Source organism: Microtus pennsylvanicus, chromosome 19, assembly GCF_037038515.1.
Source record: "Microtus pennsylvanicus isolate mMicPen1 chromosome 19, mMicPen1.hap1, whole genome shotgun sequence".
Lineage (NCBI taxonomy): Eukaryota > Metazoa > Chordata > Mammalia > Rodentia > Cricetidae > Microtus > Microtus pennsylvanicus.
This window is the reverse complement of record NC_134597.1, coordinates 37,256,719-37,271,950: the sequence shown is the minus strand read 5'-3', so window position 1 is coordinate 37,271,950 and position 15,232 is coordinate 37,256,719.

The window sequence follows — 15,232 nt, the reverse complement described above, 5'->3', positions numbered from 1 at the left end:
TGAGCTTTATCCACAGGAGTTCATTCAATAAACAAAAATCAACACAGTTTATCTCATTGGTCAAGGTAGCACTAATGCTATAGTTGAGATCCCTGCTGCTTTGCAAAGTGAATCTGATACAAATGAATTAAATCAGAAGCAAAACAGAACATGTCTTTGAATTGAACAGCACTAACACGGGAAACTGGAAATAATTTTACAATAGATCTTTAGTGAATATGAAATAGCTCATAAGTGTAAGGTATATTGGTAAGTAGACAAACACTAAAAAGGTTTTGTGTGCCTTGGAGGCTGTCACAGTGTTCATCTTACGTTCTGTGGGATTCAGTTTATAAGGCCTGGGAGGCAATGATACACTTTCTCTGTTTCTGAGAATTCATTTTTCATACTTTACAAGTGCATTTACATGAAATAAATTTCTTTTTTTTTTGTAGAAAAAGCAGCAAAATGCCCCAAAGACAGACAGTCAAAATGTCAGCAAGAGAAGCCAGAATCACATGGATGATACTTGGAAGACCTCAATGCATCACTCACTGCACATGAAGAACATGGCTCCATGTGAAGCTATAGGCATCTTGCTAGTTTCTACACCCTCCTGAGTCAGACCAAAATGTTTCAGAAATATCAGTTAAGAAAAAAAAGAGGGAGAAACACAATATATACCCTTTCACTGAGCTCACGGTGGGGGCAAATGCATGTTTGCTACTAGTGTCTGATGAAAGACACAGAGGTATTTCAAAGGTCTCAGTTCACCAGGTTCTCTGTGTAAACTAAGAATGCCTCTGATGGACTAGTGAATTCACATAATAGATCTTCTTGTCTGCTTACTCGTGGGACTCCAATTTCAGCCCAGGCAGTAAGTGTTCTACCAAATTGGATTTGAGCATTGACTTTAGAACTCTGTGCACAAATGGATTGGCAGTACTGTGGAAGACTCAAGCCCTGATTTTTCCCTAAATGGAACACCAATGTCTGTCTCCTGATCCCAAACTATCTGAAGTAATTGGTTGGGAAGTGACATGGTGCTTGTCGTTTCAAAGCTCCCCAGGTGATTTAATATGAAGTGGAGATTGGGACCCTTGTGTTAGCTGATTGAGTTCCAATTCACATACAAATTTGGCTTAAATCCCTATATGAGTCATTCTTCTGAAAATGCCACACACTGTTTTCATAAAATAGTCAAAACCCGTGAATGCATATCAAGATTATCTATAGCAATTTGTAATTACTTTGAACTCACTTCTCCTTTTTCTAGAACATCCACCGCACCTTACCCCCAACTTAGTTGATCTTTCTTCATTATGACCATAAATCATGCGATAAAGGCAAACATTAATTTAACTCACAGTCATTTGTAGATTGCATTTATCACATGGAAGTCACCTGATAGCAGGCCCATGTCTAGGCAACCGAAATTGGAAAGATTTATTTAGTTGAACATAATAAATACACTAATTTTTGATCTTATTTAACAATAACAATATCATTATTTATTAGTAAATATAAACTATACATTTGCTATTTATATAGTTATTAAGAAGGTTACAATGGTAAACCCCTTGATTTTGTTTAAAAGTCATCCCATAGGGTATGGGGCCATCTGTAAGGTGTCCTTTACATTGTGTATCTCAATGATTAAGTTGTAGATTAAGTTCTAAGTATCCTTAGACACCTATGATATCCAGGTGCCCACATTCCCTTTTAAGGAAGTCTGCATCCTCACGCTACATTCCGTTATCTTATACCAGAAACCTATAACACAGTAGACAAAAACCGACAGTCCTCTACATTCCGTTATCTTATACCAGAAACCTATAACAGTAGACAAAAACCGACAGTCCTCTACATTCTGTTATCTTCTACCAGAAACCTATAACACAGTAGATAAAGACCGACAGTCCTCTCACTTAAATTATTAAAATGATCAGAGATAAAACAAATAAGTCCTCATCCTAAGGAGACAGGTTCTTGATATAGAGCAATATTTTATCATAAAAGCTCCTCTCCAAGTAAACAAAGGACAGTTCAGAAAGGTGTTTCATTCTTCTCATTTATATTCAGGACACAGGAAAAAGAAAGATGACTAGATGTAAAAGTCCATCAACTCTCCTTTAATCTGTGCAAAGCAGGAACACTAGAGATTTAAATTCTTAAATCCACCTCCTTCTGTCTTGGTCGTCACCCACTGTACCTGAAGCACCCTATGTAAACAATGTCATACCCTGCAACACAAATACATATACATGCATAGATGCACGCACACACACTTGCTCCTAGGCTGTCTTCTCAGACACAGCCCAACTGAGCTTAGTGTCTGCCTCCCTTGGAGTCCTAGCATCTCTAGAGGGAATGATGCATCCTGAGCTGTCTGCCCAGGTACCCAGCACATTCCCTCACACTGCATCTGCTGTACCCACTAGAGTCCTTCCCTGCAATAATGGGTGAGTTCACTACTCTGTTTTCACAACAGGGGGTTGGCTCTTTCAGACCAGAGATTCTGAGATATTTGTCGATTCTCACTCACTCAAACCTTGAATCTTAGTAATATATTTAGGGGATGAATGGATAAACTCGTGTCACTCCCAGTCTCTCAGAGCCTGTTACCTCATTATAACATATGCATCTGTAATCCCTGCACTTTGATAGGTGAAAAGGTGAAATGGCAAGCTCAAACAAGATCTGGGGTATTTGTTTGAAATAATTAAATTAATAATAATAATAATAACCGATAATAATAGTAATAATTTTAAGTGCACTTAGTACAGGATTGATTCTATGGAAGATTTAGTTTTTAATCTGGTTTACTAGCATTGAAAATGTCATGTTTGTGTATAATATACTATAATCAGAGTCACCTCCACTTATAATGCCTCCTTCTTTTCCATCCTGAGCGCTCTCTCTCTCTCTCTCTCTCTCTCTCTCTCTCTCTCTGTGTGTGTGTGTGTGTGTGTGTGTGTGTGTGTGTGTGTGTGTGTGTGTGTGTGTGTGTGAAGGTCTTGGCTATGGGTATGAAGTCACAATTGCTGTATGACTACACAAATCACAACATACCCAGAACGCAGGTGTGCTGTAGCTGGGTCATATGGTAGTTCAAGTTTTTCCTTTTTGAGAAACTTCACACTTACTCCATAGTGTCTGTAGCAGTTGATGCTCCTAGCAGCAGTGTATAAGGGTTCTCATTTCCACCCATCCTCACCGTTTGTTGATGTTAGTTTTCTTGAAAATGGTCATTCTAACTGAAGTGCAATGTAATCTCAAACTAGTTTTGATTTGCATTTCCCTGAAGCTTAAACATAGTGAGCGTGTTTTAAGACACTTATTTTTTTAGCTTATTTCTTCTTTTAAGAAATCTATGTTCAGGCACATTTTTGCTTGGATTATTTATTTTCTAGATGCTTAGTTTTCTGAGTTCATTGATTTCCAAGAAAGTACTCAAGGACAGAATCATACTATATAGTCCATTATATACGTGAGATTATTTTGTCTCAGCCTCCTGATGCTGGGATTACAGGTATTCAACATTGACAATACCACAAGATTGATTTGCAAGAAAATTTAATTTTATATATAAAACAATTGGAAATAGTAAGCCCCTGGCAATTTATTCTTTTTCAGATTCCTCTTTATTTTCTAAAAATTGTGTCTACATGGTCGGGTAAATTATAGAGTAATAAGACCATAGTGATCACAAAGTTGGTGCCCCTTTCCTGTGGAAGCACTGATAAACACACAGTGCTTATCTCACAGTTTAGAAACCTTCAGATTCTATATAATGATGTCATGTTCCCTCTTATAATAAAAGGCACTGATGGCAGAGCAAATGATTATCACAGAATATGGAATGTCAGTTGTGAACTGCTTTAAGACAGTGTGGTATATTAAAGGCCATAAGATATTTACAGAAAGACTCAAATCTCAGCTATCTCGAAATTTATCATTGAGTGATCATTCAGGTTCCTAAGTTATTATTTTCTTATTGCAAAAAAGGAGAGAATACTGAAATGCCCATGCTATATTTGAGATTCAGTATATGAAGTAAAAAATGCATAGTGAAGGAAGAGTTTATTAATATAAATATAAAACAGTTTTTCAGGAATTAGAACACACACCAAGTTTTCTGTTAAGCATCGCCCCTCTTACTTCACTTCCTGGGAAATACATGTATCTTCTTTGGATTAAAGTATTTGTTCCTCCTGTGTCCCTGCAAGAATAGTGAATTACCAACTATATACTTGGGGCACCGTGGCACATGGTCATAATCTCAGTACCAGAGACATAAAAAGAACTCCTGAAGCTTCAAGGCCACCTTGATCTACACAAAGAATTACAAAGCAGACAACACTACATGGCAAGACCTTATCTCAATGAAAATTAAATGTGTAAGAAACAAAAGTAATAAATACAAGTCCAGAACATAGTGAAACAGAAGAATAAATTATAATGAACATTAATAGAATAAAATGTGTTATTTTAAGAGAGCAATAATAAAAATGGTCTCTGAATTGAAGTGAAAAAGAAACAAATACCCATTTGAAAGAGGAGGAATACATATCACCGTAGACTAAGTTCATAGAGAAAAGATCAAAATAAAAGTCTTGAGTGATTTTTATGCCAATTGACAAATAGGTGGTATTTAAAATTTCTTGAAATATATAAATTAAAAATATCAACCAACGAAAATAATATAGAGTAAATAGTGCCATTTGTATTGTAAAATTTATAGTATACAAATGAGTTTATTTCATAGTGATAAATTTTACAGAAAACAACTTTTCCTCTGTACAAACGGTGCTATAAAATGTGTAGCCACATGTCCCCCCATACAAAAAAATTAATCTTGATCCTTATGTCATGCCTTTCTTTAGTCTATAGACACACATAAATTTATGGCATAGTAGAGTATAGTGTTTGTTTTGCCTTGTTTTTGAGTTGAAGATGACATCTGTCTGTTCAGCCTAGGTAAGCATCAGTTCACTGGTTTAGAGAGAGAAGATAGCACAACTAAGCAGGAAATCTTTGTATTTTCAAACCTTGTATCAGGAAGTCCTTTAAAAATTATATAAACATTTTGAAGGAAATGGTGCTAAGAATTTGTTTACTTTAATAATTCTTAAGATTCAAAAGTCATTATTAAAGAAATAAAATGAAAAAAGACAAACGGGGAACATTGTAAATCATCACTCACTCTATTTGCAGATATTTTCCTGAGAAATAAAACTTGTATCTTGATACGCAAAGCTTGCAGCTGAATGTTTGCTAATGCTCTGTTTACAACACTGAAAGCGTGAAACAATCTGGGTCTCTGAAATGTAAGTAGATAAACAGACTTTTGGAGATAAGAAACATTGGGCTTGCAAGATGGCACATGCTGTGAGCCCAAGTTCCTTTCCCAGGACCCACATGGTAGAAAGAGAGGACCGACTCCTGCAGGTTGTCTGCCAACCAACCTCCTCATACACACTGTGCTGTGGGAATGTCCCCACCACACATAAACAACAAACAAACAAACAAAGGTTTAAAGATGGGAACTATTGATACACATTGTATGATAGGCAAGTCTCAAAATAAGCTGATTGGGAGTCATAATGTTCCCTAAGTATGCACTCTATAATCCCATTATGTAAGGCTCTCCCAATGCCACTGAACTTGTTGACAGTAAGTATTTCAAGTTACTACTTGAAGATGAAGGTAGGACAGGTGATTTACACATCATCAGAAAAGATTAATATGTTGAACATCTTGACGTCTTGATGGCTTTCCAGATGTGAAGATACAGGAGTCATTAGTTTATATACTTTAGACACATGCGGTATATTGTGGTTCAATTACAAATGAATAGATCTGCCTTCTTCCTGCCTTTTCCCCACTGCTTCCTGTCTACCAGGAGGTGAACAATCTCAGTCACATGCTCTGAAACCTGAAATCTCTTCATCCCTGAGCTTACATTAATAATTCTTACCTTTTAGCACTTTCTCTGGGGAATTTTTCACAACGATAATGTACTTTACAAATGAAGCTAAACTGGGGCTAAAATACTCAAAAGGCTCCTCCTTATCCCCAGGATCACAGAAAAAAAAAACTGATCAACAAACAGAAGCCTTGGCTATGCTCAAATGAACAATTTCTTGAATGTACTTTTCCTGTGAGTGAGTCATTAAACTTATCCTAATATTTTTTGATAACATTTTCTGGCTAGTAGATTATATAACACTCAAGGAATAGTTTATCTTGATGCATCAAGGTATCTCTAATAACATCTTGGTAACTATCAGGTGAAATGAGAGCTAAATGATTGGATAGATAGATGAATTAACAGCTATTGAATTACTGTACCTAATCAGTGATGATTAATAGGGCCATATGAAACAAGAATGTGTGTTTTTGGAGGGTAGCTCATTGCTAATGATTGCACAAGCCTGACACGTATTTAGCACTGACAAATGCTTATGGAACTTAATTGAAGCTCTAGAGAGTTCCTGATAGATTGCCATCAAGCTCTATCCTTGAGTTTGTCTTATACTATATTAATATCAGTGAACTGAGTAAAGCCTGCAATCATAATTATCAAATATGCTATAAGTGTTCCATTAAAAGCAGGCTGATAAATTACACATTAAAGAGGATAAAAAAATCTCATTTATCAGTATTTATTTTAAAAGTATTTACTGAACTATGTTGTACTAGTTTTACTCTGTATTAAAGCTATAAAAATATTTCAAAAAGTTTTTACTATATCCGTATGAGAGGATACCATACAGATTTGGTATGAAGGGTTAGATTTATTTTGCAAAAAGTGGGGGCATAGTTAGGACAAATAGTCAGGATGCTGTTAAGATGATCATAAACTTATGGATAAGATATCAATATCATATTATTGCTAAGATTATCAGAGTCAAAATTATGGTAGGTTAATGGAAATACAATGTCTAGGTAAACACAAAGCAGAGTATTAGTTCTACTCTGGTATGCTTAGATCACATACACTAGCAGCTGGCCAGATTACAGCAACTAGAACACCCTGGCAAATGTGCCTTGTAAAAGCACATGGAGAGACAGAATGCTGATCGTTAAGAAATAAAGCCTAAGGGGAAACACAATCTGTTTGCTTTCTGTGACTGTATCAAAGAGAGGGTCAATGTGCATGCTCCTTGGTGCCTTGTGAAAATTCTAAGGAAATCACTAGGAAATTCATATTTGATTTTATATTTGAAACAACTCGTTACACTAACTTTGAAAGATTCTCTCTCATGTCTCTGTCTCCTCTCTCCCTCTCTCTGGCTCTCTCACTTTCTCTCTCTCCCTCAACAAATTTGCAGCGTTTATTAGGATCAATAATTTCTGAACTTCTGTCTACTTTTAATGAATAGAGACCTTTTAGCTGTGGGATAAATCATGTGAACTGACAGGATGTCATGGTGGAGTTTTACAAAGTTCACATGTTTGGAAAGAAATGCATTCATGTGTTTACTATAATAATGTATCTCCAACCCAGAATATAATCAGAACAAAATGAGGAAAACTACATTCAAATGCAATAATACTCATGAAATCAATTTCAACAAATAAATCTTACATGTCATTATTTTATTTTTAAACTTTGTGTTTTTATAATCCTGTAAGAGTGAATATTATCAGAAGACATGTAAGTCGCTTGCCTTGTAGCCCAACTGTACCGCATACCACATAACATCATTTTAAAGTGTGAGAAAACTGCCACAGATCATAAGTTAAGGTGATATCTGTATTCCATAAGCACTATTTCTGTGCCTGTTAAATGAATTGAAAAAAGAAAATCAAAACACCTTACTATGTATATCATAATTATAATCCACCTCTATTCCTCTTCATTTGGCTGAAAGATAAAATAATGTAAGATTTTACAATCTTGAGTTTTAAGAAAAATAATTTTTGCAAATTTTATGCCAATATACAATTTGAGCATATCTGTGCCCAAATTCCCCCTCTGGCCCTCTCACATCCTCAATAAGAAGCCAATTTCACTTCTTTTAGAAAAAATAATCCATTAAGTCTAGTTAGAACTGTCCATACATTCATGAGTGCTCATTTTCCAACTGTATAATTAACTTCTGTCCCAAATAGAAGTCATATTCATACCAGTTACTTTCTTCCTTGATCTGTGTCTAACAATGCAAGAAGATCAATAATTCTAGAAAAGTCTGGGATATAAGTTGATATTTTATCTCAAAAAGTGTGTGTGTGTATGTTTTAATGTTCTATTTGAGTAAGATGAGGAGAGGCAGATCTGTAGAAATGAACCAGTTAATTTAGAAGTTAAAATCAGGGATTGGAGAGGGGAATGGCTCAGTGGTTAAGAAAAATTGGCTACTCAGACATGAAGACCTGAATTCAGATCCTGAGAACCCATGTCAAGAAGAAAGAAAAACAAATGAACAAATAGGTACAGCTGTGCATGCCCGTAACACTGAGAATGGTGAGGGCATGGAGTCTGGCAGCAATGGGAAGATCTCTGGCCTTTAGCTAGCCTAGCCTATCCACACACACACACACACACACACACACACACAAACACACACACACACACAAACACACACACACACAAAGTGAGCTCCAGACTCACTAGGAACCAAACCTAATGGTGTAAGTCAGAGGACGATGGAGCAGGTCATCTAATTGACTCCTCTGGCCTCCTCATTGTAGACACACACCTGTGCACACCTGTGTATATAAGAAGGTGCACACACAGACACATACACATAGAGTGAAAAATCAGTTAAACAAAATGATTCCCATGTTAGGAGGATAATTGACAAAAAGTTAATAAAACTGTATAACATTAACTTTAAGAAAAATTTTAATCATTATCAGCGTGTCACTAATACCGACAAAGTTACAAATGGAGAAATTACATCCTCAACCTGTAGTCAAGCACAAATAAGAATATGTTTGTAGAATATACCAAAGCAGGGCTAGAGATACAAACGTGAGTAAAACGAAAATTATATAGATAGCTTGGTCCTTGGGCAGCAGAGCAGAGAGTGCCTGAACTGGCCTTGTCCCACTATCACGCTGATGATTATCTCGAATATCAGCATAGAATCTTCATCTGGCAATGGATAGAGATAGAGACAGAGACCCTCATCAGAACAATGGACTTAGCTCCCAAGGTCCAGTTGAAGAGCAGAAGGAGGAAAAAGATGAGCAAGGAAGTTTGGACTGCGAGGGGTTGGTCCACCCACTGAGACAGTGTTTTTATTCTAATGGGAGCTCATCAAATCCAGCTGGACCGGGACTGAATGAGCATGCGATCAAATTGGACTCTCTGAATGTGGTGACAATGGGGGCTGACTGAGAAGTTATTGATAAAGGCACTGGGACTTATTTCTACTGCATGTACTGGCTTTTGGGGACCCTAGTCTATTTGGATGCATAGCTTCCTAGGCCTGGATGTAGGGGGTAGGACCTTGGACTTCCCACAGGACAGGGTTCTCTGCCCTCTCTTAAGGAGGGGGGGAGGGTGAGTTGGGGAGCAGGAAGGGAATGGGAAGAGGGGAGGACGTGTAAATTTTTGAATGAAAAAAAATAAAAATTAAAAAAAGAAAGAAAGAAGAACTCAGAAAATAGGAGCTTAGGAAACACAATAAAACAGGCCCATAGTGTGTATCTCATAGACAAAGGAAAGTATCACATGGATGGAACAAGTTGGATACCACAATGTAATGATATAATAAAGTATTAGAGAGAAAATACAAATTATATTATGAAATAAAAATATGATTGCATTAAAAACACATTTACTAGAAGAGCTAAGAGATGTTCTACAACCCACGTCTACATGAGACCCAAGGCAATGTAAGTAGCCTCCTCGAGGGCACATAGTTGTTGCAGAAAGTAAGCACACATTGCCCTGTCTTGGAGGTGAATAAGCTCAGGGGAGGAGCCTACTGCTTCTGGATGATAACTTCAGCTTCAACTATAATCACTGAATGTCTGTCTAAGGAGGAGACTGGACCTACTCTGAGGGCTCCCCTGTTTTTTCATTTTAATTTTTTGACTGTAGTTTCTTGAAATTTTCTACATAGGGAACATTATTTGTTTTTCCTGTTGTCTTTAATTCAGAAAGACCATTACTGCCTCCACACTCAGGAAGAATTGAAGTTCAGAGACAAGATGATGAATTACAAAAATATCAAAGTGAAATTTTCATTTATGGTTAACTAGGTCACTCCCACACATAGTCGAATTGGTTTTCCTTCTGATTTAAATGAAAATGAAAATTGGGTAGTGAGATGGTCCTTTTAAGTCCTAGGCATTGTACTCGTATTGTTTTCCTGAACAAGCTCTCTAGCTTCTGCTGTTCAGAACCCTGTGGAACTATGAGAGCATCTTCGGTGTTTTGGTTTGCAGTGTCTGTCCATATTCATAGTCTGGTTTTACTGTAATTTATAGGACCACTTTTCAAGTTGTTTGAATTAATATTAAAATGGAGTTGACATGAGGAAAAAAATGGAGTACAGACCAAAAAAGAGAACTCTCCACAGAGGAATCTAAAAAGGCTGAAAGACACTTAAGGAAATGTTCAACATCCTTATTCATGAGAGAAATGCAAATCAAAACAACTCTGAGATTCCATCTTATACCTGTAAGAAAGGCCAAAATCAAAAACACTGATGACAACTTATGCTGGAGAGGTTGTGGGGTAAAGGGAACACTCCTGCATTGCTGGTGGGAATGTAAGCTGCTACAATCCCTTTAGATGTCAGGGTGGTGATTTCTTAGAAAATTAGGAAACAACCTTCCTCAAGACCCAGTAATACCACTTTTGGGTATATATACAAAGGATGCTCAATCGTGCCACAAGGACATGTGCTCGACTATGTTCATAGCAGCATTGTTTGTCATAGCCAGAACCTGGAAACAACCTAAATGCCCCTCAACTGAAGAATGGATAAGGAAAATATACATTTACACAATGGAGTACTACACAGCAGAAAAAATAACAACATCTTAAATTTTTCAGGAAAATGGATGGAGCTGGAAAACATTATTTTGAGTGAGGTAACCCAGACACAGAAAGACAATTATCACATGTACTCACTCATAGGTGGTTTTTAAATATAAAGCAAAGAAAACCAGTCTACAATTTACAATCCCAGAGAACCTAGACAACAATGAGGACATTAAGAGAGACTTCCATTGATCTAATCTACATGGGAGGAGGAAAAAAACAGGATCTCCTGACTAAATTGGGAGCATGGTGCTCTTGGGTGAGGGTTGAAGTGGGGAGGGGAAAAGCAGGGAGGGGAGCAGAGAAAAAATATAGAGCTCAATAAAAATCTATTCAAAATAGATTTAGAAAAGCCCACTGTTTATATGGCACGGAGTAGAGGGTGATAATAAGCTCAATATTAGTGTGAGCACCTGATGTAACAGAAGATTACTTTAATTTTTTACACATGCGCAAAATGAAATGTTTAATCTGTAAAACTTAGAGTGAACTCTTGTGTAGAGGCTTATTTTATAGAAACTGGTATATGTGGTAGGCATCTTTGAAATGGCCATCTGATTTCTCATAGGCTTCTATCAAAAATACAGTATATTTCCCATGTTTTGTATTTGGATAGGAGACTGCTTAGTTTCTTTGTTCAATGAAATGTACAAAGTACTATCTTGGAAAAAAAAAGAAACTAAACCAGTCTAGAGGAAAGGCAAAGAACTACATAGAAGAAGCAGAATTTACAATAAAGTAAATTGAGCCAAGAAATAGTGACAGCAAGACTATGCCAGGGCAAAGTTGGAAAATTCATGAACTGTACTACGTAGGCTATTCTGGCTAGAGTAGACATTTCTTTAAAAATCCTTGGAGATCACAAATTGCCAATACAAGATCTATGGGCATTGTTTTACTATTTAAACAATATCATAAGTTTGTTCTTCTATTGAAAGTAGATTCCTTATTTACATAATACAGACTGATTATGATTTTTTCCCTCTACTTCCTTCTAACTCCCCTTCTGTCCAAATGTAAATCTCTCTCTCTCTCTCTCTCTCTCTCTCTCTCTCTCTCTCTCTCTCTCTCTCTCTCTCGTGTGTGTGTGTGTGTGTGTGTGTGTGTGTGTGTGTATTAGGAGACAGGGTTTCTCTGTGTAACAATGCTGGCTGATAATTGTTAATGAAGAAGGGTCTTTTAAAAAGAATGTCTCTCAGAAGTTCTCTTTTCTGATGTGCACCCCTGACAGCTCTAGGAAAATCAGTCACTTATGTCTAATTTTTGCATAAATATTCCAAGAATCTATACCAAATAAAGCAACATATTTTCACAACTTAGAAAGAATTTGACCTCACAAATAAGAGAAGAGGATCAGAGTGCACAAAGTTGCATAGTCATTTATTACTGTAGACCTCATTGGAAAGCTGAAACATCATGAGTGGCTCCACCTAAATGGGTCACAATAGCAACTCCAAATGTGCCGTCTGTGTCCTCTAAGGGAGGCCACCAGCTATTGACTGTGAGTCAGCATCAATCTCTAGACACTAAAGTGCCACTCTGGTTTATCAGTCACGGTAGAGAATCTAGAGATCAGGTTTATTTCAAATCTTGTAAATCCCATTCAACTCTGAGCCCAGGACACCTGAAGGACTATTCTGGGCTCCTGTTATTGAGGAAAACACTCTGCTATGATGAAAATCCCTACCCTGGCATGTAGAGTCAGGGTTGTTAATAGCTAAAAAAAAAGAAGAAAAAGCCAAGGGCAATTGCCTCTTTTAAAATGATTTCTTTAAAAGAACATAAAATGCATTTGCAAAGATTCCAAAGACAGATTATGAACTTACAATATTTATAACTTCACAATTTGGCTGGTATTATAGATTATCATACTGTAGATTATCGGTGTGGAGCCAGTCCCACACCTCTTTGCACTATGATGTTTTTACTAGTATAAACTCCTGGAGTCTTTTTGCTCTTCTCATGTGTTTATCTACATCATGAAATAGTGAGTCATTTCTCAATGCCAATAAGTAGAGACACTCAGAAGATGACTAAAGAAGTCATCATAAGGAGCGGTGGTAAACTGAATGTTTTAGCTCAAAGTCTGACAATCTCTTCTGTCATGATATAATCTGTAGGACCTCTTGTACCCCAGAGAATATTTTTGGGCATCATTTCACTATGCGTGCTATAATCAGTGAATTAGTATTTTTTTTAGTTAGACTAAGTCTTAATAAGACTCAATAAGACACATGCGTGACAGTAAGTGATAAACAAATTTTATGTAATGTCATATATTATTACAATTCTGTTGTCCGATATCATTCAAATGTCAAAATATCATCTTGGAAGTAATGATATGTTTTAAAATTTTTATTAAAATATAAGTATTATATGTGCCCTTCCTCTCAACTCTCCTGCCTCTCTAATATCCAGCCTCCTCTTTCCCATATTCATGGCTTCCTCTTTTTTAACCAGCATTGATACATTTTTATATATAAATGGGTAAACATATAAAAATAACCTGCTGTGTCCAGTCAGTGTTGCCTGCATGTAATGTTTGATTATCAGGCTAACTACTAATTTTGAATTACTAATCAGGGCACTTATCTCTGGGGAAGACTAATTCTCCCACTCTTAACAGTTGTTAATTGTTTGTAGCTCTTTATCTAAGAAGAGAGCCCCATGAGATTTTCCTATTTATGTTGAGATGCTAATTATTGTTGGGTTTTTCAGATCTTGTTTAAGCAATCATATTGTTGTTATTTCATGGGTATGACATCTCTGACAAAGCTAGAAGGTATAATCTCACAGTCAACTTCCTGGTTCTCCGGCTTTTGCAATATTTCTGTCCTCGCTTACATCATGTTCCATGTGCCTTAGGTACAGGAATTGTGTTGTAGAATTATCAATCAGACTAGGTATCCAACAGTCAATTGTTCTGTGTATTTTCATGAGCGGTAGCTTTCTTTAAATGGTTTCTTTATGGCACAAAAAGAAACTTCTTTGATAAGGGATGAATCTACACTTACTGGTGAAAAGTGATATTTTATTTAGTTTTACTAAGCATGTTGAGCCTAAAAGGTTATCAACAGAACATCATGTTACTAAACTTTAGAATGCTTCTCTCCATGGTGGAAACTAGCAAACATTTTTATGTAAAGGTCGCACAGCAAATCTTTTGCATCTGTACACCATATTTTTTCCTTTGCAGTCTTATTCACACTATGATGTGTGGCATCCATAGACAAGCAATAAATGTGGCTGTATTTCATTGAGATATTATCTATCCATGGTACCTGAAAATGCTTAGCATGGGGTCTGGAATTAGGTAAACATTGCTTTATGATGTGCCAAGAAGCACAAACATCTCAATCTTATTGATTCCAGGATCTATATTGAAGCATACCACCCTCTGCTATGGGAGAAATGGAAGCCAAAGGAGCCACAGTGATGGCATCCTGAGAGATTGGAGTCTTCACTGAAATAGATATTATTCAATGTGCAATTTTTATAGGAGAAAAACAGGCAGTCTATGCATCAACACCTCATGCTATTGATAGGGAATACATTACAAGACAATTTCGAAGCTTCCTGCTTTAAGGACACGTGGACATTTTGACTGAGCCTTTCTTCCTGAAATTGTGCTATAAACTTTTATGGTATCTTCAAAAGTCTCTAGACTACTCTTCAATTTCACAAATTCAAACAGAATATCATATCTAGCAATCCCTATTCCCCAAAAGAACATTTCCTAGTGTGTAGTGTTAATTAAACAATAACCTTCAGTGTGTACGCGCGTGACTGCGATTCTTTCTCCTGCTTCCCAGCTCTGTCTGTCTTAAATGATGAGTGCAGATCATCATCAGTCACTGACATTCATTTATATCCATTGAATACCACAGATGATTACAACAATTCCCTCAAAGATTGCCAGCACAGCCCTGGGTGATTGTGATTTTTGTGTAGCAAGGACCTCGCAATGTGGCAGAGGAGAAACAGAAGGTCATCATTCAACCTCTGGACAGACCTTACAATACTTCAATCACTCCTAGACAGGTAACAATTCCTCTCCCCGTTTTTTGCTGGGGACATTGTGAGTTGCTGATTACTTTTCCTATCAAGGCAGTTGATTTTTCTTTGGCTCTGCCTGTCATGCTCACTGTCTGAGCCATGTTAATGAACCCTGTTATTAGAAACTGCTTTATTTTAGCTTTAACAATTCCTTTTGCATACAAGGACTGAGAGTCATGAACACGCAGC